This window comes from Silene latifolia, chromosome 10 (assembly GCF_048544455.1).
Source record: "Silene latifolia isolate original U9 population chromosome 10, ASM4854445v1, whole genome shotgun sequence".
NCBI lineage: Eukaryota > Viridiplantae > Streptophyta > Magnoliopsida > Caryophyllales > Caryophyllaceae > Silene > Silene latifolia.
Window position 1 is genome coordinate 104,506,610 of NC_133535.1, and position 4,823 is coordinate 104,511,432.

At 44.3% G+C, this 4,823-nt stretch overlaps 1 non-coding gene across 1 annotated transcript; it reads right to left on the reverse strand.

The window, feature by feature from the left end:
* Window positions 1–501: 501 nt before the first annotated feature.
* LOC141609701 (small nucleolar RNA R71) lies at window positions 502–608 on the reverse strand. The gene has a single exon (XR_012527620.1). It is a non-coding gene; the product is annotated as a small nucleolar RNA R71 (small nucleolar RNA).
* Between the last annotated feature and the right edge of the window lie 4,215 nt (window positions 609–4,823).

A 4,823-nucleotide genomic window follows, 5' to 3' on the forward strand; every position in this document is an offset into this window, starting at 1 on the left:
GAGGAAGAGCTGAGTACTCTGTCAAGCTTTTACGAGAACGAGTTGTTCGAGGAAGATCCACCTTCATCTCCAGTTTCCAATTCATCAGCTGAGACAGTCACTTCTCCAGACTTTCTAGAAATGGCTGAAGAAGCAACTATTGCCAGTCACTCTGAGCCGACAACGGCGAATCTCTATAAGGGATTTGTATTACCAGGGGACGCAAGAAAATTCGAGCCCAAGCCGTCTTATATCAATTTGGTTGAGAGAAACCAATTTGGGGGAGCCGCAAATGAAGATGCAGCTAAGCACATGGAGACCTTCATCGATTATTGCTGCTCCATACCTCCACCAGCTGGCGTGACCCCGGATCAGATAAAAGAAACCATATTTATTTTCTCACTCCGCGATGCTGCAAGGGAGTGGTATAGGGATCTGGACCGGGCTGCTCATGGGATAACAGACTGGAATTCACTGGCGTTAGCATTTTACAAGAAGTATTTTTCTGCATCGAAGACTATTGCCATTAGAGCTCAGATCACGAGCTTTAAACAGGGGCCTGATGAGAACTTTCATGAAGCATGGGTCCGTTTCAAGAAGCTGGTCCGAACCATTCCGCACCATGGGTTCGAGAAGTGGAGTCTTTGTAATCAGTTCTATAATGTGCTGTACGACGATCAAAGAGCTATTTTGGATGCTGCAGCCAATGGCCGATTTGCTGAGAACATGGGAGAGACTAAGGGGTGGAAGATCATCGATGATTTGGCCACCCATAAGGCTGAATATGGGAACTCCAGAGGCAATCAAAGAAGAGTCATGAATCTTCTTCTCAGAGCCGCACTAGAAGCTCTTACTACGAGATTTGAAAAATATGAGTTGGGAGGAGCTTCCAAAGGAGGGATGTATTAGGTAAATGCTGTTTCAGACGGTCCTTTCGTCTGTAGAAGATGTGGAGCTGAGGGACATGTTTCAGAGAATTGTCCTAGTCCTTTTTAGCAATGTGCTGCCTTCCAAAATTACAGGCAGACAAATACTTATTATGAGCCGAATGTCCATCCCAATTTGAGGTGGACAAACCAAAATGTGCTCAATCCTACTCCTCCCCCGAACCAGCAGCAGTCGTATATTCCTCCACACAAGAATCAACAAGGCTTTCAGAAGCCTCCGTCTTTCAATCCCCCTAACCATGGTGCATCATCTTCCGGTGGGGTGACTGAAATAGGTGAGATAAAGTCTATGTTGCAATCCATTACAAAGCAGTTGCAGCTGAGTGATCAACAAAATCAACAGAAGGACGCGTCCATTAAGGCACTTGAAACTCAAGTTGCCCAATTGGCTGCGAATCAATCCTCGAGGAAGCAGGGTCATTTACCGACTCAAAATGAGAAGAATCCACATGAGACGGTAAATATGATAGAATTGAGAATCGGTCTTTCTTATGAGGGACCAGAAGTGTTGAAATCAGACCCGAGGATGGCCAAAACTGATGATGAACAGTGTTCTGGCGAAAATAACGAGCTGTCAGCCAAGAAAGTGCTCGATCGACTGATTTCTGGTGGTCGATCGAGTAGAAATGGTGAAGAAACAGGTCGATCGAGCAGTTTTTCTGGTCGATCGAGTGAAGAGCAAAGTGGAGTTGGTCGATCGAGTGGAAATTGTACTCGATCGACTGACATTGATGAAGGAACTGCTCGATCAAGTGAGCAAATTGGTCGATCGAGTAGTATTGATGACGGGAAGCTTATTCGAGAGCCTGCTAGTGCTCGTTTAAGCGAGATATCACCGGAAAGACCTCGTTCGAGAGGTAAGAAGCGTCCAAAGGATACAGAACTTGCAACGGAAGATACATTGGAAGCGAGAAACAAGGGATTCGAGATACCTATCACGGTTCCTTTCCCGAGGAGGCTGCAGAATACAAAAGCTAATCAACAATTCGGCAAATTTGTCGAACTCTTGAAGAGCTTGGAAGTCACTGTGTCGTTCACTGAGTTGCTGACTAAGATACCCTCTTATTTAAAGTTTATAAAAGAAATTTTAGCGCGTAAGAGGACTATTAATGATAATGAGACCGTAGCTTTAACTGAGGTGGGGTCAGCCCTATTTCAAAATAAGTTACCTCCTAAGCAATCAGACCCGGGTAGTTTTTCGATCCCTTGTCATATCGGTATGCATTTGATTGATAACGCGCTATGCGATTTAGGCGCTAGCGTGAGTGTCCTACCTTTGTCTCTGGCTAAGAGATTTGGTTTGACAAAGCTGAGTTGTACCAACATGACTGTCCAGATGGCCGACCGTAGTTTATCACGACCACTAGGTGTAGTAGAAGACGTACCTGTTTAGATCGGGAAGTTCTTTATTCTCGTTGATTTTGTTGTCTTAGACATCCCCGAAGATGCACACACCCCTATCATTTTAGGGAGACCATTTTTGTCTACTGCCCGTGCAGTAATAGACGTCGGGGGGAAGACTTTGACGTTTCAGGTAGGGGACGAGGAGCTGATTTTTCATCAATCTAAGTTCCAGAGAGCTCCCATGCAAGCCCAGCCTTGCAATGCTCTCTCTTCTATTGATCCTATTATTGACACTCCAGATGAAAATTTGGAGAATCGTGCTGCTATTGTTAAACCTCCGCCTCAGACTGAGAGCAAAAAGGAGGAAAGTTCGTCTGTTTTCCTTGCTCGCAGTACGGATGAAAGCAATGAAGGAGCTCACAAAGGACATGGTGCAATTATTATCAATCAAATTGAAGATGATGACGCTAAAGCTGGTGATAAAGGAGCAAGGACGAGGAAAGTTCGCGCTTACGTGGATGTGAACTACTCCCCTCCTACCGTTTCAAGTGATAGTTCATGCTCATGGAAGATGAAGAGGACAGTCAATGTTGTTGAGATGACGTCCTCCAGTCAGGAGCCCTCCGAGGGGCTGCTGAAATTTGTTGGGAATTAAACGGGGAAATGCCCGGTGTAACACTTTGTAATAGATAATTTTTGAATTTCTTTTGAATTTGTTTTATTGCGTTTTAATTAGGACAATTAGTTTTAGACAGTTTTTAGCATAGACGTAAGACTATAGACTGTTCTTACGCGTATTTGGTATATTTGGAAATTTTTGCGTGTGTTTTTATGCAGGTTTGGGGAAGTTTTACGCATTCCAAGGAAGAAAAGACGAAAATTCAAGAGCTTACGAGAGAAAAGTCCTCGATCGAGTACTTTCTGTACTCGATCGAGTGGAAAGTTGGTCGATCGAGCGTTTTCTCAAGTCGATCGAGTGAAGCAATAAATGGGATTGGTCGATCGAGTAAAATTTCACTTGACCAAGCAGCTGGACCATCAAAGTGCTCGATCGAGTGGATTAAAATCACTCGATCGAGTGAAATGAACAGTATACAGGGAGTATTTTGCCTTATACTCTATTGTTTTGTTCTAACTTTCATTTTCCCCTAAATTTCCGTCTAACAAACCCTCTATTGCGATTCAACTCCCCCAAATCCCCAATTTCTTGCCCAAATCACCAAATCCGCTTCCTACATTCCATTGTTTGCATATTAATCTTCAAAAACCCCTTGTTTTCCCCTTCAATTGTGTTGATTATCTCGGTTTTAAAAGGGTTTTAGGGTTTGCGGTTTTAAGCTCGAAAAATCGCCATTGTTGCTTGTTTATTTGAAGATTAATTGCATTTGTAGGATCATTCTCATCAAGTAAGCGATTCTTTTACCTTCTTTGTGTTTTAATTTCGACTATTTGGAATTTTATGAGGTAAAAATCGAATTTAGGGTTTGAGTATCCTTTCTTGGTCGACTTTTCGACTTTAATTGAGTTTATTGCCCTTGCTTAGCTTACTTGATGATCATAATTCCCCTTCCTCGCTGTCTTGCATGCTTAATTCGAATTTCACATGATTTTTGTGGTTTGGTTCAGGACAGTCGAATTTTCGACTGTCACTTCGGTTTTTCTGCTGTATCTTGCCTAGTTAGCATCTTTATTACGATTTTGCTGCCGATTGTTAACTGAAATCGCACTCTCGTCGATGCTTAGCCATGTTTTCACTGAACCTTTGCACAGAAACTGCGATTAGGGTTGTTTAAGTCGAATTTTTCGACTGCCAGATGATCTATATGCTGCATTGCTTTAATTAACCTCAGTTGTTCTCACTTGATGCTGTTGTTAACTGCCACTCCCGTCCCCTATCGCCATTATACGCTGTAATTCGAATTTGTTTGAGGATTGTTGGGAATTCTATGCTGTAGAGTCGAATTTTTCGACTTTTAGGGGATTTATATGCTGCCACATGCTGGTTTTACGTGTTGTTTAGCCACGGTTAGCAGCTATTTTCTTATGATACCCCTTACCCTCTGATGCAGGATGGATTCTAGTTCTTTACCATCTACTAGTTCGTCCTCCAACCCGTCCTTGAGTGAGTCAGTGGCCCCTGCTGTTGCCACTACCTCCGCCTTAGTCACCACTGCAGCCCTAGTTTTCCTTGTTTCAGCTGCAGGGACGGTTTTTACTCCAGCTAGCTCAGCTGGAAGCTCAGTTCAGGCTGCCACTTCCTCTACGGTCATCACCACTGCTAGCACTGTTGCTAGTCCCTCTCCAGTGGTGACCACAGCAGCCACTACGTGTACACCAGCCTCTACTTTTGCACCTGTGGCGGACTCGCCAGCAGTCGCAGCTGCCTTCAGAGCTGCCCTGGTTCCTTACACCGTCCGAGAGCGGGCTTCTGCTTTGAGCTCCAGAGGCCAGGGTCGTAGACAGTCTCTAGCTACGCCAGCTCCTGTTACCTCTACTTCCGCTCCTAGCACTTCTACAACCGCCGCTTCGTCGCTCTACTGCATCAGCATTACG